Below are 23,876 nucleotides of genomic sequence, written 5' to 3' on the forward strand. Positions count from 1 at the left end.
TATAAATGGCCTTGATAGAAAACGTATATATACTGTTAGCCATAACAATGGCAAGTTTATTGCCGATCGCTACCAACCTGAGGCAGAATTCGCAATCAAATCCCATAGCTGCCATAATTGAAAATAGCCTCTAAAATATCCACCGACATATCATCACCTACAAACTATGTAGCAGTTTGACAAGAGGCTTCGTATAATAGCTAGATACGAAATATTAAAAATTTATTTGTCGAGGTCGATAACTTACCTATTTGGTCAAGGATACAACTTAATCATTCTATCTAACCAGTGTATTTAGTATAATACACTGGTTAAACACCACTGGTGCTCGTTGATTTCTACAGGTTGATTTCCCATAAGTAATACCTAAAGCTTGTGGATTTGTTGAACAAGGGGGTGGTCCTGACAAGCAAACAGCTGTCTCAAGCTGCGCTTAATGAAGATGCTCTCAGCACTTCCTTGTTTTCACTTCAACCAAAGCTGCAACACATACCTTGTCTAATGTCTTCTGTGTGTAGTAGTTTTATGATTGTATAGTGTATCTGGGCGTCAGCCAGACTTACCTATACCCTTATTTTGTTTGCCCCCAGATAAATTATGTTATTAGGATACCCACATAACTAATATAGAAAACTAAGTACAGAACACCTACCTAATCAAAATGATTCAGGAATAAAGAAGTTAAGCAATTTAATTGGCTATATTAGGCGCGTAAAGTTAGAAAAACACAGTTTAACCGACTATCGATATGAAGAAAAGGCGCAATTAAATAACGAAGCCTGTGGGCTACAAGATAATAGATGCCTGAGTGCATTCACAGCGCATGCGAGCGGCGCGGCGCTAAGACCTGTTTCGCTTTGACTATTCGTAATTACACGTGCCGTGTTTGGGTGCAAGTTATAAATTAGATCCAAGCGAAAGACTTTCTAACAAACAACCAGCCAACGTATTTATTTGAGTCTTGAGAAATAGTGTGTGTAAACACTGACAAATAAATGATTGTTTAATTAAGTTATAATTATTATGATATTAATTATTACACTATAGAGTCTGGCTAGCCAAATATTGTTGACAGATATTTTCATGTTGTATCACCAATTGTCTATGATTTTAAAATAAGCTATTAGCCTGTTGTCAATTTATGTAATGAATGACATAAATTGACAACAGCCAACCAATTATTCGCGGTTTGTAAGCGGTTTATTTTAAATAATATTAATAATGACTTTACCGAGTGAGGCCCGCAAACTATTATTTAAGCTCATAAATAATTACGATAATGTGCGAAGTCGACGTGAAGCGTTGTATAACGAAAAACTGCAATGTTTACAAGTCGTAAACAATTTAGTAGGTTGGTGCTCTATTAATATTTTCATACTTTAAGTACTAGTTCTAACATTTACCTATAACTTTGATTAAGTACGTGAATTTATTAATACCTGAATCTCATCATACTCTGAACTCTCTACCATTTAGAAGAAATCTGTGGGATGACTTGTCAGTAGTAAATTGATATAAAAATATAAAATAAGTATACGAAAGTATCTTGGCGAAACATGTCTATATGTCTTTGTAAAGTGTACTGTACATAGAGGTAGAAATTACGTGAGCTGACTCTGAGTGCACGTCAACGTATATTAACTTATTTCCTTAGGTACCTTACTTGTGCACAGAAAATCAAAAATATTTTCTAGTATCAAAGCTATAATTCCTACTACACAAAGTGTGACCAGCCCAAGATTTTTTGAATTTCCCGCTAAAATATTGTGTAATATTTCAGTAGCCAGACTATGTATGAATACTATGTAGATATTCCAAGTAAGAATGATATGCATAGGGTAGGATGCAGCCTACGCAAAAACATCTCATTTTATGCATAATTAGATACAAACTATAGGTACATCATTATAGGTTTTTTTTTTTGTTTTAAAACAGTTGTTTAACTGGAAATTTGGAAGAAGCCAATACTTATCACAAATGTACCTTTCTGATTAAGAATTTTCTCAATCAGAAGACTTATAGCACTGATGATTTTTTTTTTTTTTTTTTTCCCAGAATTAGTAAACAATTGTAAAGAATAGGTTTTCAAATCTAATGAAATAGCGGTAATTTTTTTCAGGAAAAAAACTGTTTCCACTAACCAAAACTTAACAAATCACTTTAATTTTGATGTCGATCGCTTCAGCATAATATATTTTAGATTAATAAGTTTGGTTTTTTTTTTATTGTGTCAATAACATACAAAAAAAAACATGGAGAATGGAAAATATTTAGAAGTGGAAAAACGTTTTCTCTTTTTGTATGGACGATCACGTACACTTCCCTCTTAATAAATATAATATTTTTTTGGCAAAAATTTCATTTTTGGTATAAGCTTGTATTGCTGACTGTACTTTTCTCCACAGGCAACTAATACTCATCGAGACAATTCTAAAAACTCCAAACACAATTAGGTTGCGTTGTTTTATCATAGAGTTCATATGGCCACCTCCTGTCTCCATTATCAGAACAGCTCGATAGTACCATAATATTGCATTGTCACCCAACTTACATATGTATGCAAATTTTCAGCTTCATTAGAAGTCGGGAAGTGGGTCAAATTTAACTTGCAAGATTTGATCGTACATACATAGGTAGGTACATTGCAAGTTAATATAAAGCTTGTAAAAACCTATGGTGTGTGGTATTTTCTTTAGGTACATAAATAGACAATAAATTTAAGGTACGTTCCAATCGTCACTTTTCCTTTTAATGTACATAAGGCTATAAACCTTATGTACATATTCATGTAACCTTACGTAGGCCATTTTACGTAACTTTACGTAAGCGCTCACTTGAACTGCCGAATCACAACAGTGTTAGATTGTATATTACAAACTTGATTGTTTAGTTGTAATAACAGTAAGAATATAAGGGTTCGAGAGGAGAGGCCTACAGATAAGTAATATATGTTGAAGGTATACTGCTATTGTAAAAACTTGTTTTTAGTGAAAACGTGTTTCCCCTAGTTAAAATTAGTTTCCCTCGCCTCCTCATCATCATCATCGCCTCAGTGAAAACGCGTCTTCACTAGTTAAAACTAGTTCGATGAAAACTAGTCTTGACTACTAGTTCAAAAAATTACTTCAGTAACAACTAGTTTTGTTTATACCTAACACGCTCCTCCTCGCATCGGTCGTCGTCGAACCTATCTTTTGACTTTGGCGGCATACCGTGAAAACTAGTTTTAACTAAGTAGTAGTTTTAACCAAATTTTATTTATTTTCACCATGGTACTCCTTAGCGAAAACTAGTTTTGACTGAAAAATCTCTGTTAAAACTAGTTTTCACCAAGGCAATTCAGAAGACAAGTTTTATCTAGTGAAAACGCGTACTTACCAGGGAGTTACGGAAAACTAGTTTTAATTAAGAAAAACGCGTTTTTACTTAAAACTTAACTTACTGATAAATGGACTAGGAAGATAACAGAATGGTGCCCAATAGGTTGTGAAAGGAACCAGGGTGGCCAATGGAAACGCTGGGAAGATGACCTCAGGAAAGTGGTCGGCCCAGGATGGACGAGACTCGCAAGAGATAGGGAGAAATGGAACTCTTTAGAGGAGGCCTTTGTCGAAAGACAAGCTGTTGTTACAAAACTCAGTCGTCGGAAAAGAAAAACATAATATTGTTATCACTGTAGAACAGCAATAAAGGCTTATTTTATTTTATTTTATTACTGTAACATACACATTTAATATACCTATCGCTGCAAAGATTTATTCGTTCATATAAAATTAATTTGTAAAAAAAGGTGTCCCGTCCGTACCAGTATTATGCGGTTGCTCGGCAACGTTATGAATTCCTATTCATTTTGTTAAAAAGCCCCGAAATATTTATATAGAACGGTATTCATCTGAGCGCTGGTACCTACTGGGAGATTCTTTTACCTACATGAAAATTTATTGCTTGTATCTGTGTTCTCATTTCGGTGCTTTTATTTATTTTTATTCCCAAGCCCTATTCAGTAGACACAAACATTTTAGCGTTCCGAACCTACTGTAAAAAATCTTGTTTTTTTTCCCTGTCGTGTTCTCTAGCTACCGTAAACTAAAGAAAAAACTTAAAATGAAATCGCACGCTATTTGTTTGATTTGGTAATTTAGACATGACAATGCCATGGTCTAGCCTAGGGCTTATTTTTATCCATTTTACAGAATGTGATCGGGATACCATAAAATCTTTTGCTTTTATTTATGTACCGACGTTACTATATACCAAGTTTCAAAATAAAATACAAAATTATGAAGCAAGTAAAGTCATAAAACTAGCAGTTTACGATTTAATATCATGCATTTAGAAAATCGTATGATATACCTACCCCTAACTAACAAAGACCTATGAAAATTTCATTAAATTTTGCGTTTAATGCGTTGCTGTAAAGGCTTTCACAAAAAGGTTTCAAGTTTCATAGATATTTATTTTACGAAGGGGCAAAGTTGTTGTTAAACCCCTCATGCTAATATTGTTACCCGAGCAAGCGAAAATTGAACCACGAGCGTAGCAAGTGGTTCGAGAAATGGAATCTTCAGCATTGCGAGGTTTTCAAGGCACGAGGGTTAAACAAACTTTGCCTCCGAGTGAAACACAATATTTTTCACCACACCAACGCAAGGAGAATACTAACTATGAAATTCCAAAAAAATCAAAACAAATCAAATCCAAATGAACGTAATATAAAATGTATAATTCCAAATCATCATTTAAAATTCAATTCACCAGCTAATATAAGAAAACCATTCAAAATTAGGATCTGATCACTTTGCCCTACATGTGGATAAAATGCAACTTTCTCATTAGTTTCTAAACAAGCAAGACGGCCTTTACCAGTTGGTGTGGTGAAATCAAATATTTTACACAAATTTATTGAACACATCTGTTTAAAGATGATCTCTGTAACATACTCGTATTTATACGTACCAAAAATTCAATATGTACGTTGAAAGTTGATATAAAACATTAGGTAGCCCATAGACATTTTTAAAATCATAACCCTTCCCGAAGTCTAGTAAAAAGATACATCTGATCCAATTATTATTGCCTGCACTTTATTTTATAACGTATCGAGTATAGTATATTATTGCAGAGGCCGGGAAAGGGCAGTTCGTGGATGAGTTTCGATTTTGACAAAGAAGACGAATCCACAAATTGCTGTTCCTGCCGAGGCATATATAGTGCTTTTCTCCAAACATGCGAGGAAATCAGGTAAAATAATCATAATTTAAACATGAACCAGCACTCAAATCGAAACTTCACATCGAAATCGTCAAAAACAATTTCCCCCTTTAATTATTTTTTTAAAGTTAAAGGCACGACTATTCTGCCATTCAATATTCGCTCATTCAATATAATTGTGCAATATAAGCTGTATTTGCACGCATGAGATTTAAAAAAAATATAAAAGTTATATAGTCTTTGATTTTATTAAGTAGTATTCGCACGATCATACACGTCGGTCTTACACGACTCTATCCTATAGCTTGAAATAATGCTGACCTGGTCGTGTACGTAGCCCGCAACAATATTAATTGGCTGTATGCGCTTTCCTTAGTGGATACATGTTTTTAAAAAGTAAAAAACATTACAGTAATAACTTTCCCGTCCGCTAAAACACGACAATAATGGTTTGAATTTTTTTAATTTTTATTTGACCATAACGAAGAACTTCCCGTACTATTTTTGCTACAATAAGGTGAACATTTCGGAGCATATTCGAGAAAAAATCTTCATTAACAATATTTTCGATCAAGTATAAATTTAATATTGTATGGTTTTTAACAGCTTATTCTCTTCATAATAGGTATTGTTTTACCAACTATTTCCGTTTTCGCCATTAAATTTCGTCTTAGGACTCTGCGCGTACGACACAATAGTAGGATGTTAACTATGGGATGAAAGGCACTCATTTCTGCCAAGGTAGTTTAAGTATAATTTTTATAGCATTGTTTTAGGGTACTTTCAATTAACCATTTAGGTAAAGGTATCGTTATTTATGGAATGGGGATAGTTAGATATCAGACTGGAAATTGTATTACATATCCATTTAAAACCAAAATTCAATTGCTTATCGTAAAAAAAAACTTTATTGGAAAATAAAATGCTCTAGTGCAGAAACGTATCACTTTCTGCACACTTTTTAAAACAACAATCACCCTCTTTCAGAGCATGAGAAATGAAAACTAAATCAGATTAATTTCTGAAGGCACAAAAGTTGATTTCTGCAGAGAAAATAATCCCTTTAACTTTTCATAAATAATCCAATATTAGGAGTAGGTATATTTTTTTTTTTTTATACTACGTCGGTGGCAAACAAGCATACGGCCCACCTGATGATAAGCAGTCTCCGTAGCCTATGTACGCCTGCAACTCCAGAGGAGTTAAATGCGCGTTGCCGACCCTAAACCCGCCCCCCCTCGTTGAGCTCTGGCAACCTTACTCACCGGCAGGAACACAACACTATGAGTAGGGTCTAGTGTTATTTGGCTGTCTGTAAGGTGGAGGTACTTCCCCAGTTGGGCTCTGCTCTAGATCTGGAATGACATCCACTGGCTGTGCCCTACCACACAAAGCGAGATGACATTCACAATGCCCATACCTCTCTTATGGACGTAGTTTAAGGACGTACCCAGGTCCCATAATATTGAATATTTACAAAATGAACTCTGAACATGAACTCTCTTTAACAATTATCAAAATTTTCTAATCAGCTAATGCTTAAATTTTATACTCTTTAAATAAATGCATTGGCATTGCAGAGAGGTAATTTTTTTTATTCGGATTTTGCCGAAAATCGGCGTTATCGAATTTAAATGTCATCAAATTGAATACAGATTTTTTTTTACCAGGTCTATTGGAACAGATTTTTTGTAAAAGATTTAAAAAGTGATCCTCTAAATATTCAAGCCCCATTGACACTGAGATGAATCCGCCACAAAAACATTTCAATATTTTTAGGGTTCCATACCTCAAAAGGAAAAAACGGAACCCTTATAGGATCACTCGTGCGTCTGTCTGAAATTTCAATTTATTTGAAATTTGGTATACATATGTAAATCTGTGACCCAAAGACGGGCATGTAACTTAAATAAATGAATCTTAAACATAGGGACTATTTTTGGGGGGTAAACGAGAAAATTAAAAATAAAAGTTTTGCAAAGTATATCGTGTTCTATGTAAAATTAAAGGGCTTATCGTGAGAATTTCAAAAATATTTATTTTATAATTTAAAAAGGTTATTCAAGAAAATAGGCAATAAATGACCTTTCCCCCTCCCTTTATTTCCGAAACTACTGGGTCATTTTTTTTTTAATATACCTAATACATAGTTCTTTATCTAAAGATGACAGGAAAACCTATTAGAGATCTGTCAATCATGGGTAAGTCGGATTTAATAAATTTTAAAAAAACTTTAATATTATTTATTTCTATTTTACGTTGCGGCCACAGGATATTCCTTTTACAATAAAGGTTTAAAATCTTGATTTTAAAGCCTAAGCTTAACGATGGTCTCCACACTAGGCAAAACCTGTATCGTGGTTACCAGTTTAAAGATACTTAAATATAACAATTTTGACACCAGACATTTTTTTACATGCATGTTTTTTTTTAGATATATACACTATGTATCCATTTAAATTGCTTGAGCATAAAGGAGCACAAATTAATATGTATTTAAATATTTAATTTAGATATGAAATACAAAGGTTTGTGTGTGTGCGTGCGTGTGTGTGTGTGTGTGTGTGTGTGTGTGTGTGTGTGTGTGTGTGTGTGTGTGTGTGTGTGTGTGTGTGTGTGTGTGTGTGTGTGTGTGTGCGTGTGTGTGTGTGTGTGTGTGTGTGTGCGTTTGCGCGCACGCATTAAATCATAGCAAAAAAACACTAAAGTTACCAATAACACTAATTGCCGCTGCGAAGATGTGTACTCTCGTGAAATTTTGTAAGCAGGTATGACAGTTACATAGAACTTCTTTGTTGTTTAGTTTTTTTGGAAATTGTTAAATATAGCGATGATTGGCTCAAAGGACTTAAGCGCCTTAACTTCTATGGCACTTAAGACTAGTGTGAGTTCGCGGTGATGACTTAACGATGTAAGTATCTTTTAATATTTTAGCCGACTACAGCAAAGCAAAAGCAGTATGTATGTGGATATATATATAAGTGTGTTCATCTGTTTCCTCAAAAACTTCTAAGATAATCGGGATGGAGACAGGAGGTGGTCATTAGACCTCTGTGATAAAACAACGCAACCTCTCTTGATGAGTAATTATAATCGCATGTGGAAAGAAAAGTACAGTCAGCGATAAAAGCTTGAATCAAAAATTATTTTTTGAGAAAATCTTATTTTCAAGTAGACATATTACAAAGCTACGCTGGCTCTAATCCTCTCTCTCTCTCTCTATCTTTCACTCTAAAATAGGTACTAATTATTATTTGACAAACGAGGTGTCATTTGAAACGTCTTTATTGTAGCTAAATACTCGTAAATAACGTTATTGAACAATTTTTATCCTAAGTCTGTCATTAATAAGAAAATAAAGTCTGACCAGATAACTCCGCATGGCAAATTTTAAAGAAAATATGATGTTTAGGTATAATGACACTCCCTCTTTGTGCTATTAAAGGCGGTGCAAATTTATTTCAGATGGACTCTAATGATTAAAGAATGACACCGTGTTGTACATCATTAAGAAAAGGGTATAAGTAGCACATAGTATATAAGTAGACATTAAATGAAAACTATAGCGGACATGATCAGTTTAGCTGTTTTTGAGTTATCGCAAAAAGTTTCCCCTTCATAGTAAAAAGACTTACTTTAATTAGGTACTGATTATGCAAATTTGCCTATTTGTTTAACTCGCGTGAAAGGTACCGTTTCATCCCTTGGTTAACAATTTAATATACTTACTTTAAGCTCCAGTTTAGCTTATTGTGACGGAAGAGTAACTACGGAACCCTACACTGAGCGTGGCCCGACATGCTCTTGGCCGGTTTTTATTTATACATAATCAAGCTCATACTAAACTAGGAACCTACATTGTAAAATCTTACCATAATCGTACCTTTAAGCAATCATGATTACTTATTTCAAAATGAAGTTAAAAATTTTATACCACGTTGGTGGCAAAAACAATCATTTTAAAAAATGGCACTGTAATAAGAAATCGGTAAAGCAGTTGATTTACTTTCTATGAATAAGCTCTTATCCGTCTATATTCACAAGTGCCAACCGAAGTGGCTGACTCTAAATTCACCGTTCTGGATCGCCGCTCGCCGCTGTGTCTACAAAAATTGAATTTTTACTCCGATATTTCGTCTTCCAGACTATCACTCGTTGCAGACCATATTTTGCGGTTCCATTAAAAGTCACATTGACTGGCTTCTGTAATTTCATTTGAAAATTGAGAAAACTTCGTATACGAAATCAATTGTCAAGATCAAAGGGTTTCGGCCTTTGGATTTGTTTGCTTTCCATTGTGGTCTTAATTTTGGCTTAAGATTATTTCCCTGCAGAAATTTAGAAATGGGTTTATCTGAATCATTTTGTAAAAGTTTTGCAGTGAAATAACAATATTAATGATTTATCCTCTTTAATTTTGTAAGCAAGAATAAATAGAAAAATATATAAAATATATAATTATTGGATAATCTTACACAAATTGTTTAAGCCCCACGGTAAGCTCAAGATGGCTTGTGCTGTAGGTTTACACAAAGAAATATATTTATATACATAAAATACATAGAAAACACCCATGACTCAAGTACAAATATCCGTGTTCATTACACAAATACGAGTATACTCCCTTTACCGGGATTCGAACGCAGGACCATCGGCCTCATAGGCAGGGTCACTACCCACTAGGCCAGACCGGTCCAGAATAAACCAGTCAGAATAAGTCATATAAACTATAACAATGTTTGTGTTGACATACTTTTAATACTTATTGAACAATGGCTACGATGACAATACAAACCTTAATGGAAGTGTGGAATTGGGCCAGTGATTTAAACAACTGATAACAAAAAAAACGATATATATATGCCTGCGATACTTGAGCCGGCCGGTATAGCCCGGGACGATGGCAAGAGACCTGATGGTATGTCACTGATACCGTGGAGGATGGGACGAGTGTTGGTGTGGGACGCGACTTGCGTGGACACACTGGCACCGTCTCACCTTCACGGTACTACAAAGAAAGCGGGTGCGGCTGCCGAGGCTGCCGAGACCCTCAAAAGGAGGAAATACAGGGGTCTCGACGCCAATTATAACTTTGCTCCTTTCGGTGTCGAGACCCTCGGTCCGTGGGGCCCGGGAGCTCAGAGCATTTTTAATGATTTGGCCAAACGGCTGGTTGACGTTACAGGGGACAAAAGAGCTGGCAGCTTCCTCGCTCAACGAATAAGCGTTGCGATTCAGCGAGGAAATGCTGCCAGTATCTTTGGCACTATGCCCCAGGGGCCCTCTTTAGATATAGATTTTTAGTTTTTAATTAGTTTAAGTTTCTATTGTACTTTTATTCACATTTTATTATCGTTATTGCTAAATTGTGTTATTTAAATAAATTAATATTAAATATCAACTGATAAGTAAATTCTTCAATGACTTGAATTGACCAAATAACGATTTCATTACGTTGGCAATGTAAGTGCTTGGCTCAGAACTCAGACCTCAGACTCAAATCGATTTTGAGTTGAAGTATAGGTTATAATTGAAGTATATCTACTACACATATATTTTAAGTATATAATAAAAAAAAATAGCTGTTGGAATCTCAACAGAAATTACCTGATAGATATTTTAATTCTAGTGATATACAAATACGAAATTAAAGTACCTAAAGCACCTAAAAATAAATACGTCGTCTTTAAAAAATATATACATTGATCAATCGAATACATTGAAGGCACAATCTGATAAGAAGTTGATATTTTGTCGCGTGACTTTCTCGATACGCCGACGCCATCAATCATTTGTATGGTGAAATAGATTTATCGCGGCTAATCTCACATCTACGAATAGTAGGCTTATAATAATCTATACTTTAGGATACGTAAACTTAATAAATAAAGCCATTAGCCAAATTACCACAATAAGTGCTTACTTTTACTTTACTAATATAAATATTGGGGATGTTTGTTTTAAATTTGTAATTAATTTAGTCAGAAACTTCTGAGTTTCCTCCGGCTTTTTCTTCTATTCTTACAATGTGAATTCCAACTCGGCGTCCATTTGCACAGCCTATTGTAGTATATTGTCCACTACTTAATTGGAAATTTTCACGCCGACTGCAATTATTTCCATAACATTAAAAGATTTTAAAGTGACAACGTATTGTCTAGGGAGGTACTTTAGTTATATGAATAGATAGTTGTTTAAAGGTTAATGTTACTTATGAGAGAAGAATAGCTTTGCGATCCTAACGAAATAACGGTACTTTTTCTATGAAATTTCCATTTCGGGAGAAAACGGTTTTCACTAACTAAATCTTAACAAATCACTTTGATTTTGAAGTCGATCGCTTTAGCATATTAAATTTTAGGTTTGTAGGCTTCACCGGAAAAAAAATTGTATTGCAAATTTTGAAAAAGAATATCCTAAAAACCTAGTTTTTCATTGTGCCAATAATATACTAAAAATCACTGAGAATTTAACAATGAAAACATTGTCTCTTTTTGTATGGACGAGTTCGTGGTATCCTTCCCTGTTTCCCTCCCGACGGACACTTTTTAGAAAGCAATCGGGTTCATACATTTGCCACTAACACAATTACTAAATGTACATTGTAAAATAACTCGTAATAAACACTAATATCTGGGTAAACAAGCCCCAATATGAAGGCCACCCACACTTACCCTTACAACACACTTATCCTTATGCCACACTTACTCGTATTGACTTTATTCCGTTCCACGGAATATTAAAACGTCGTTACCAATAATTAAGTAAAACTTGAGTTTTTTTTGCCTTTATATAAAAATTCAATATTTTATAAAAAACGATTATTACTATCCATCTATGGTAACAGTGGTCTAACATTTTATGAAACCGAAAAGGGGTCTAAAAAAGAATAAATATAATAACTCCTTTAGATTAATGACTCTTAAATGTTAGGGTTTGCCATAGTACCTACACGAACATATATTTATTTTTCTATTGAACTCAGCGGACACTCGTTAAGCGGTGCTCCCTGCGTCTCCGAGGGTGTCGCCTTTCTGTCGGGAAATCCTGTCCGCCGCACGAGCTTTTTTCTCCTATTGTGTCAGCTCGTTCCCACAGACATTTAACAAAATTTATAGCTTAGCCAATTTTAGACAAGATTTAAGTACTACCCTTAATGTTCCGCCTAGCAGAGTTTAAGTGACTCACACGTTTTATGACTGCACCCAGATGGCGATACGCGTAACTTATGAACGTTAGTCTTTTTTTTGAAAATTCTGATACTCTATATCTATTCATATATTAATATTTTATTTAAATATATGTCTAAGTACCCACAACACAAGCCTTATTGAGCCCACTGTGGTACTTATTCAATTAGTGTAATAATGTCGTATAACATTTAATTTGAACTTGATTTGATATTGACCGTGTGTTAACAATTAGTTGATATGATTGCATGAATGGAGTGGTAAACGCTCTAAATTTCGACTTTAACTTTAAATCAATAACAGTTGCCTAGTAGCTTTATTATTACTTGAAGCTGGGAATATTCGGGTTGAAACTGAATTTACAATTCCTATTAGAAAACGGGCCCGGGTGCTGGCGACATTTGCAGGGCGGTTTATTGGCAATTCATGCCGAAGTCAGATGAAAAAAACCCGCGCTGACGTAGAAGCTGAATCTGATAACCCCCAGCCCTTGGCACCGCCCGGGATATATCTGATCGCCCTCTAATATTTACCTTTTTCGTAAGAACGGCCATAATATAAATACATACAATGAACGTTTTGTCGTTACAACATATTTTAAGATGGTTTAGTTATTTTATAAATGGACGCTAATGAGCTTTATTTTAATAACATTTACACAATTCCTAAAAAGATTTCAACCCGGCTGGTCTCGGCAATGTACATATCTCCATGTGCGCGATGTACAGTTTATAATAGAAGGTGAACAGTAACAAAAATAAAGTTTTAATCGTTATAAGAACATTGCTGTGCAGACAATGCTACAATAAATCTACCTAGAAAGAACAAGGTGTGCTACGGCGTAGCATTGCCACGCGTTGATCCTATTATACCTTTAAACGAGCAATTCTTGTATATTTATATATGTATTTCGGGGATCCCGGAAACGACTCCAACGATTTTTGAGTTTTATATGTTTTCCGAGCAAAGCTCGGTCTCACAGATAATTAAATTTAATCGTCGACCCTTACAGAACTTATACTGTCATCAGAATGATATCTAAATGATGTCATTTAGTTATCATGCATTTCGCTCGTACGTGTCCATACAATTATTGGCGTCCGTAAATGATATCATTTCTTAGATATAATTCGGATGGCAGGGTATATTCGAATTGGCCGTTTAGTTTAAAATAAGGGCATTACTCTTTAAAGAGCAAAGCACGGCTTTTAAAGTTTCTAATGATAATTAAAGCTGTATTATATAAAACACAGGTCTAAAACATAACCACAAATACCACAATGCATAGTGTTCCAGGATCGCTTGGGACCGGACATTTTGCCTAATATATACCCCTTGTCAATTCTTTGTAGATTTAGAGAAAAAAATATGAAAGTTAACATTTTCCGGTTCGTACTGAAAAGGAAAAAATACTAATTTTCGCTGCTTGTGGATTTATTAAATAGCACTGTTTTATCAATCGATATTGCATACAATTACGCTTCTTTGAACTTCTTAACGAGCGTTAATAGTTGATACCGTCAATACACTTACCTAAAACCTCTTTCTTAGTTTTAATTTTTTATTCGTTGTTGTGAACAGGGACGCGTTAGATTTTTGGTGATGATGATGCCGCTGTTCATATCTATCACCGTAAATAATTCATTACAGTTTTTTACAAACCTGAAAATGCCAACGTTAATATTTTTTTCTCTAAAATAAAGAATTGACAGAAGAATAAATATGTACTAGGCATGTAATAAGAATATCAAATCACATTGATCTGCAATGCCATAAAAATATGACTGGTCCCAAAGGCTATCCAAGAACACAGTGCAAACTTTTAAAAACATTATTTTTAAAATTTACTCATTCAAAAAGATTATTTGTTACTGTTTGTAAATACTCCCAAATAATTCAAGAATAGCCAAAAAGCGTGTACAAATTAATCCAACCACGAATTTAAACTGTACTGAATAAATTATAATGCATCTCTTGACCGTGACTGAGATGGGCACTGCTTAATTGCGACACGTCCAGGCAATGAAAATCCTTTTGAAAAGCTCTTCACAATTACATTTTGCTTCCCAAAATTATCGTTATAATATTTAATAAGCAAAAATAATCCAAGCAAAAATTCGCGAATAATGAAGTGAGAAACATTCAGAAGTGGCATTCTAGTAATAAATACTATTAAATTCTCTGATGTCGGACCGCCGACCAATTTTTTTTTAATAAACTTAATAGAAACAGACCTCGGGGTCCATCCTGATGAGACCTGTTGGTGATCCTTGTTCTTGCTGCGTAGACAAGATGCCAACCTTTAACGCTCCGTAGCGAACGAAACGCAACTGTCTCTGTCGCACTATTATGGAAGAATGATAGAGAGAGATAACTACGCTACGCTATGGAGCGTGAACGATTGGCTTGTTGTCTAGGCGCCCCATATGAGACGATTCTTCACGTCGAGGTATTTTGTATCGTATACAGGGGCAAAGATGATTCGATGTAGATAAATAGCATAATTCGTTTTGTTGACAGTTTTTTTAAAGAACCCCAATTTTTTTTAAAGATCTGAATAATGAAAATAAATTAAAAAGGAACGATAAAGTGGAAGTGAGAAAGGATAAAGTCGAGAAATCGTACGGCAAGCAACATCTGCGCCTGATGTCAGCAGTTGACCACGACGCTCTGTAAAGAGTACAACGACAAAGAAGAAGAAGAGAACGTCGAAGTGAAAACCCCCATACAAGGAAAGTATTTTATATTTCGTAATTATATCGCTTAAAATACTCAAATAATTCAATTTGACAATTAAGTAAAATATTATGTGTTTAAACATTGCAAAAAAATATGGGTTATAATAACTGAAAGTTACCTCAAAATAAACTTTTTCACAGTTACAGTTGCTCAAAAAGTGCTATTTTACGTAGCTGTTTAGCGTGCGGAAAGTTGGATTTCGCGAACTAGTGCTTTTTACTTTTCCACTTGTTCCAATTCATGACTACTTATTGATGAGTGTTAATGGTAGTTTCTGTTACCCACTGTTAATGTAAAAATAATAAATATAAGCATATGAAATATTGTATTACCTACTTACTTACCTCTTCATCATTATAACACGGTTATTTTTTAATATTGAATATTGAAAAACCGTTCTTAATAAGTTGTCTGAATGGAACGGAATAGCTGCCGAAACGCCTGTCAAAGCAGAGGCGTTTTTTCTTAATGCAAGAATGTTTTAAGTTTCCAAAGGCAACATTCGATATTGTTTTCATACAACTTAAATATACGATACACAAATAATCGTAAATAACGATACTTACGTAATAATAGTATAATATTTTATATTTACAATTGTTTCTGTCTTGTAGAACATGCATAAAAAAAGTACTTGTTGTTTTTCTTATTTTTTTGCAACTGTATTAAAAAACGTCGTTCGATACATGTGCGGAAATGTAATTCTTCACTCGTTCCGAGTCTTGCCACGTGGCAAGATATCTCGTTGCTCGTGAAGTAATGACATACTTTCCGCACTATCATCGAAATGAACTATTAAGTAAGTAAGTAAGTAAGTAAGTAAATATTCTTTATTGCACCAACAATTATACATTTTACATACATGTAAAACTACAGATGAATTTTAATGGAAAATAGAACCAGGTAACAACAGGCGGTCTTATCGCTAAAAAGCGATCTCTTCCAGACAACCTTTAGGTAGCAGGAAATTTCGAACTCATACAAAAGTCAACAGGTAGTGCAAGGAGCTAAATATGGAGACTTAAATACAAACACACATACTACTTATATAAGTATTAAAACAATACCTAATATACTAATAAATATACAATATAATATAATACAATATATATATATATATATATATTTATACTTACACATATACAATATATAAATGGCAACTTAAGATAGAGATAGAAAGTATAGTTTCAGCTGATTTTTGAAAATGGGGAGAGATTTAGCTAATCTTAATTCTACTGGCAGAGCATTCCATAACCGAACAGCCCGGAAGGTAAAAGAGCTATTATAAAATTTTGAAGTAGATAAGGGAGGAGCAAGAATATGAGTCTGAGAACATCTGATAGAAGAGAGATACTTGAAACGCTCTTTGAGATAAGGTGGTGTAGCGGGGTTAAAGAGAATGCCATAAAGGAGGGCAAGAACATGAGAGTCACGGCGAAGACGAATAGGAAGCCACTTGAGCTGAGAACGAAACTGAGACACATGGTCATATTTGCGCAAGCCAAATATAAACCTTATACAGAGATTCTGGAGGCGCTCAAGCTTATTCAGCTGATCCTGCGTAAGGTCAAGATAGCAAATGTCAGCATAATCTAATATGGGCAGTAAGAGAGATTGAGCTAGCGCAATTTTAGTGGCGTAAGGCAAGAAATTTCGAAGTCTGCGGAGCGATGCAATTGCAGCAAACATCCTCCTACTAACCTCACTCACCTGAGGTGCCCAAGAGAGACTCTGGTCCATCATGACACCGAGATTCCTTACCTGGAGAGAGAAGGGAATCTGAATACCGTCAAACACAATGGCAGGTAGAGAGCCAAAATCAATCCGGGCAGTAAGCTTTGAGCTACCTACTACCATAACCTGAGTTTTAGTAGGGTTTACCTTGAGACCGTAACGCTTACTCCAATCTAAGATGCTCTCCAAGTCAGTGTTCATGGCGCAGATAGTCTGTGGTAGATATTAAGGTATTAAGCAAGTTACATGTGTTTGAATACGTAAATAAAACATAAAAGGCAAACTACGACTGTTTCCCGGCGTGCCTAAAAACTGCGTAATTGATGACTGCCTACCACAAACAATATCAATTATATACCCATTTGGCAAACATTAAGGGAATAATTTGATATCTGAGCTGCTTATTGTAATTTCTGGTTAAATTCGTAAATAATTTGCGCGCTCACGTTACCTTGCGAATTTAATGGTGAATTAATTTTCTTATACAACACGGGCTGCGTCTTTTGTAAGGCATTGTTCCTTTATGTAAATTTATCAGGATATTATGCCTACAAATATTTAATTGTTTTTAGTAATGAACTACTAAAGTAGCTAGTTTTACATTGAAAACACAATATACATGAATAAATACCTAAGTATATAATTATAATACATGCAGGTAAGCCTCTGGAATATATGTCCTTACTGAAGAAAACGACAACCAAATCACAATCCCGTGTTAACAAATAGAAGTCGACTATCTAGTTGCCTGATAGGCACCTGGCCGAAGGCATTTTTAATTTTTTTTTTATATATTTGAATCGTATAAGATTAAATAATTAAAACGTGCGAAATGCTGAATAACAAAATGTAATAATTGTACAATTTATAAAAAAGTTAAGATAAAAAACACAAAATTTCATAAGAATCTGTTGAGAATTGCGGCCTGTAAAGAACATCCGGACGTACGAAAGCATTTTTGCCCAAGCTGAAACGTAGAATTCATAATAGCTGGTAAAATAAGTGGTCCTACATATGTAGTTACGAAATGTCGACTGTGTGAGAAAATTTGTTTAATATTCCCAAGCACACTAGACATTTAGACACGGATTAAAAGTTGGTCGGTGCGGCGCGGCGCCCGCGTCACGTCTTACGCGACGTAATCCCGGAAGTTAGCGATAAGTACGACACTCGAGTACAAAGTGGAAGAACCTATTAAGTACGGCGAGTGCGAGATGTTCAAGATCAGTCACTATCGCAGCAGAAATATACTGCAATAAAGTGCGGCAGTAACTTGGGCGCCACCTACATAGCTACACATCGGCACTACAATAGTAGATTGTTAATCAAGGGATGAAAGACATCCATGTCCGGCGAGGTAGTATGGCGCTCTAACGCAGTGAGAGCGTGGAAGAAAAAATATTTATGGAAGAAAATGTGAAAAAAAAATACCACACCCTCCTCCCCCCTTATCTCCGAAATTTACTGAAGAAAAGATATGAAATTTTTACTTAATATTAACATTACTATAAATTTTACAGGAAAAATATCATCAGACCTTTATCTTGGTAACTATTTAATAACGAACAAAAAACATTTCCGTATTCAGTTTGCAATTTAACAAAACGCATTTACGTGTTTATTACACTTGGAATTTCTATGAGATAAACACATAGAGATAAGGTATATGTATTAAAGTCACCTTTTTTCAAATGAAACAAAAATTATTAAATCAGTTTACATGATAGAGAATTATCCTCGAAAAACCAACATACGTGCATTACATCGCGCAAATTAGAGAATTTCCGATAGATGGCGCAGTGCACAATTATACTTAGTATAGGTACTTCTGTTCGAAAGTCTTTCGTCTTTATAGTTACACGAGATAATTCAAAGTTTGTACGAAACCCTCGGAGCGCGAGTAAAACGAACTCGCACTTGATCGGTTTTTATTTCACTAGGGCTTATATTTAATTTATTATTCATTTTTTCATGGCTACTTATTCTAAAATGGCGTAACTCCAGTTCTACGCTAGAAACTAGTCTTGACTCGATCGAAAAAAGTCATGACTTAATGAAATTAATCTGAAGTTGCCATTGTCGCCGTTTTGAATTTTATTTGTTAATAATACAGGGTTCAATTGTAAAGGTTGTCGTTTTAAACTAGTCCGTTGTCATTTTAAAACAATTTCGATAAAATATCAGATTTCTACGACAATTTTAAATATAATAGCGGATACTTATGCATGAATACGACGACTAGCTTTCAACGGATACGACGGACCGATGGATAAACACTAACGAAATGTTTGCACGATGAATACAATATTTTGGTATACTTTGGAGGAGTATATACGTCATCGATCCATACGGCTTTGTTCATTTTAAAAACGATTAGTATATAAATTTACTTACCTTTGTTTTGAATTTAAATCAATACGTCGTATTTAATTGACAATGTCATATCCAATATTATGACAGTAAATTTTTTGCTCGTGATGAAACGTGATGAAACATTATATTTATTGGTTTTAATGCATGATTTACTAGCCAATTTCAGCCAATTCCCAAAGGAACGTAGTACAAATAAACTTCTCATCATTGGCTCGTGTCATATCAAAGCCAAGTTTTATTAGATTTTTTTATTGAGGAAACTGTCCGATAGCTAAGTATTTTTACCAGTTTTGTTATTTCTTTTAATATTTACATTTTTGGTTTACGATTATTGCAAATTAGAGTATGACCAAGCTAAGTTGGCGGCCATTTTGATAGCCCAGACTATGAAAGTGTTATTTTAAACGTCCAACTTCTAATAAATCATGACGTTTAAATAAAACTTGTACAATCTGGGCTATCATAATTGCTGCCAAATCAGTTTGGTCTGAATCTATGTGCTTAGCTTGTAACATGCTTTACAGACGAATTATCTTACGCACTGACTGAAAGTACTGTACAGGTATATTTTTCATAAGAATTTATTACAAGTAGTTAAAAAGAAACACAGGGATGGCCATAGCGGCGACAAAACGTCCCACTTTGTCGTTTGCCATAAGCACGAGATTTGCTTGTATCTTTATACGAATAACCTGACAAGGCGTCCTTATGGCAAGTGACAAAGTGGGACGTGTTGCCGGCCGCAGTAACAATTATTAACATCTAACTATCATGCATAATACATACATACACACAGGTCAGCTCCCTTTTTAGCTTCAGTTCCGAATAAATGAAACATTTTTAATAAGATGAGTACTACCATAGAGAAATAAGTAAGCTTAGAATGCTCACTGCTGTATGGACATCAGCTTCCTTACTTAAATAAGTAGGTATGCTAAAACGTATTATTAATAAGTTTAAAACTCGCTTGTAACTTAGTACAGTCAGCTTAAATCTCATTAGAAATAACTTCACACAATACTCGCTTAAAATTTATTTTATCTATGTACCTATGGACTATGGAGTAAGCACTCTAAACTTACTTATTCCTCTATGGTACTACGTAGCATTTTATTCATTATTTTAATTAATAGGAGTACGAACGAAGGAGTAGCAGGCGACCCGTTAACGTTTTGCTGTTCAGTAAATATTGTTACAAGCCGTGAATTCATTACATGTACCTAAGTTGGTAGATAGGCGCCAAAATAAATATAACATTCAAGGAGTAAGTGCCCAAGTGAATTGAGATTAAATATTACAATAACCAATACCTAAATTAGCCTCCTGGTACTCCCAATGGTAAGTAGCTCTGCCTCTCTTCCCAGGAGAATCGTTAGTGGTGACGAAGAGCACTGGAACAAAAATGTAGCATGTAAGTAACCTGACACTGTAACATGGTTAATAACATTAACATATCCTCAAAAACCCCCCTGGGTAATCATTAGATACCTAGGAGCTATAATCAATTCCACGATTAATTGTAGCCCCACTACGCATGTCAGCCGTAACAGCCATGGAAAACTATTAAATTGTTCACCGTATTATATTGCATGTTAATATCACATAGCAAATTCTAAGAATAAGTATTAACTGTAGGCAGATGAGTTATTGACCGGGTGTGGTACAAATACTTAATAATAATCATAATCATTCTTTATTGCAACCATGGTACAGTATAGATGTTATACATAATATACAATGTCTCACATGGACCCATTAAAATGCATACTTTTCTAATTATTTATTTTGGATTTTGAGAAGTTCATTATCTGATTCTCAGAGATTACTTATTTTCTGAGATCTGCGAACACTATGCCAGCACGCATGGCCTAAAATTGTATAACGTGCTTAAGACCGAGATGCTCGTTTTTTAGGTCAGGGAAGGGCTCGGAGGTGATACCTACGGTGTGTATGAGTGGCGCGCCAATTCGAGTTGTAACGAGCTTCAAGTGCCTACTTGGGACATATCCTCAGTGAGTACTTGAAAGATGACGCCGATATGGAGAGGGAGCGCAGGGCTCTCGTCTCGCGGTTCGGTGCAATATGTTGGCTCGACGCTTTGCGCGTTGTTCGAGTGAGGTAAAGGTGACCCTGTTGAAGCATCTTGCAAATGATTTTATACTCGTCAGCTTTGGAATAGACAAGTACACCAGGCACTCCTTCAACGCGCTAAGGGTACAGTATAACAAACTTTTCGTATTTTTTTAAAATTACCGCTTTGCGAGAGTTCCTGACTTCTTCGCTTATCTGAGAGCCAGGAGCCCTTCCGGGCGAGACTGCTAGCTTCAAGCAATGAAATTCTGACACCAGTAGCTAAAGACTACAGTGACGACTTTAATAAACATTTGTGAAAAAACTGGTTTGAAAACGGCAATCTTTAGTGCATAAGTTTGTAAATGTTTTATTTCTTTATTTTAGGTTGTAAGTTTTATCTTTTTTCTGCTGTATTTTATTTGATTATTTTAACACCGTGTAGGTAGGTACCTATATTGTACCTTTTGGGTTTCTTGCCTACCAAATAAATAACTTGTTATTATTATACGTCTTTTCTATCAACAATGGTGTTCCGCACCTTTGGGAAGTGTGCGCGGAGCGGAAACCAACACGTAGAGTCCTCTTTGTCACTTTAATTCATCATTTTGTCTTTAATTTTAGGGGTATACTGAGCGGATGCTGTCCTTGCCCGTGTCATGGGACACATGCAGAGACAGCACCCCCAGGGTGTAAAGGCTTTTGCATGATGGAATCTAAGATAAACTAGGCTATTGAGTGAAAGCGATGGACTACGAGTAAGTACTGGGATATGGAATAAAAAACCGGACGCCTGCCTAATAAAACGGTATGCAATTTTATTTCTGGTAGACGGTGACTCGCCCCCACAAGATGGGCCTCCACAAAAAGTGACATCTAGGACAGGCTCAAGGCCAACATCGGTGTGAGGGCTAAGGCTAGAGAGGTGTCACTTGACTTTAAACACATAGCCAACTTGCCACTACTTGTAACGTTTCCACATCTACCATCGAGACCGCAACTTTCGCGACTTCACTCTTGACGGCCGGCTAACACAAGCCAGCGGCAGAGAGTTGTTATAACCTTATACCCTTGTTAACTTTGTGCTTAATAAAACTCCTGGTCTATTTGTACCATATTGTTTCTGCTGTTTCAATACATTGTGTACAAAATATGTAACATGTTTCTTATGACTGTTTGTGTTTTGAATAAATCATAAATTATTTGAGTTGTCTTATTTCTTCGTACAACACCTATATTTCGTGGGTATACAATCGTCGTCTTCTTAGTAGAGGTATCATGACTGTCAATACTAAAAGTATTAAGCGAGTTACCGCCCGCTGCCGCCTGTTCAGAAGTATACCCGACAATAGCATTAATGCGTGGCTAACCCTCAGGACCCTGTCGCCTTCACTGGCTGATCCAATTATTTCGAGTATTTCCGAGGGACTATTGACGAATACCCCTCGATGATTTTCTCTGAGGCTCGTATGAGTATGAGGGTCACCCATTTAGGTATATCGGAATTCCATTTACCACTGACGACCTACCATTGTAGGAAATTGTCTGGTTTGATTAATCGTGATTGACTATTAATAGATACTGAGCAAGGTTTTATTTATATTATGGTTCAGGATTCTGCACATGTGAGTTACTATGATTGTTTGATGTCATAGTGGTGTCAAAATTATTTTATTCTTAGAAGAATGGAGGCAATTTTACGTTTATACAATTCTACTTATATATTGTCAGGTTGACTGTAGAACTTTAATTCTCTACTGACATAAAAATAACAATTTTTGTATGTGTTTTCTACTATTTAAGGCATTGATTTTAATTTTTAAATTTAAGACTTCGTTGAATCTATGTAAATAATATCATTTTGTTATATATTATCGTCTTCTAGCAACTACCATGACGCATAGAACTCCTTTGGCTATTCCTTTCGGGTTCAGTCTGGTTCAACTCTATGCTGCCGTGATTATAAAAAGGTTCTAATTTTAAAAATAGCCTAATTCGTTAAGATGAATTATATGAAACAATATGTAGACCTACTTTTCAACCTACCCTAAACTTAAGTAGCACTCATGAAATAAATTTCGATTTACTCGTATTATTTTTGTATATTTTTCCTGTAATATTTATGATAATGTTAATGTTATGTAAAAAAAATATTTTTTTCGTTGGTAAATTTTCCGTTTATAAGTAATGTTTTGTAATGTTCAATTTGAGCTCTTTCAAATGATACCTGACCTGGTAACTAGACTTTGAAATTTTACCCCTCTTCCTATTGGTAATTTTCCAGCTTAAGTAGTTTTTGAGATATTTAGCAATGTGACAGATGGATGGACGGACATACACAGTCGCACCGCACCATAAGGGTTCCTTTTGTACCTTTTTGGTATGGAACCCTAAAAAGGGGTGTGTAATTTAAAATATAATTATAAAACAACTATCATAATTTTGCTATAATGCGTTTCATGTATTGTTACTTGTTATGATGTAATTAATTATACGTTGATTTGGTTATATTATGATTTACTCTCAACTGTAATTGATATAATGCCCATTATTTTATAA

At 35.0% G+C, this 23,876-nt stretch overlaps 1 protein-coding gene across 3 annotated transcripts in view; it reads right to left on the bottom strand.

The window, feature by feature from the left end:
- LOC133533184 (dopamine receptor 2-like) overlaps positions 1-23,876 on the bottom strand; it is a 170,234-nt gene that overhangs the window by 100,839 nt on the left and 45,519 nt on the right. For 2 of the 3 annotated variants that reach the window (XR_009801826.1, XM_061872145.1), the window contains exon 2: positions 20,558-20,638. The gene's annotated coding sequence lies outside the window, so the exon portion shown is untranslated. Of the gene's footprint in view, positions 1-20,557; positions 21,829-23,876 lie in introns of those variants that run through there. The other variant, XR_009801828.1, reaches the window with a different exon arrangement.

This window comes from Cydia pomonella, chromosome 2 (assembly GCF_033807575.1).
Source record: "Cydia pomonella isolate Wapato2018A chromosome 2, ilCydPomo1, whole genome shotgun sequence".
In the NCBI taxonomy this organism is placed as follows: domain Eukaryota; kingdom Metazoa; phylum Arthropoda; class Insecta; order Lepidoptera; family Tortricidae; genus Cydia; species Cydia pomonella.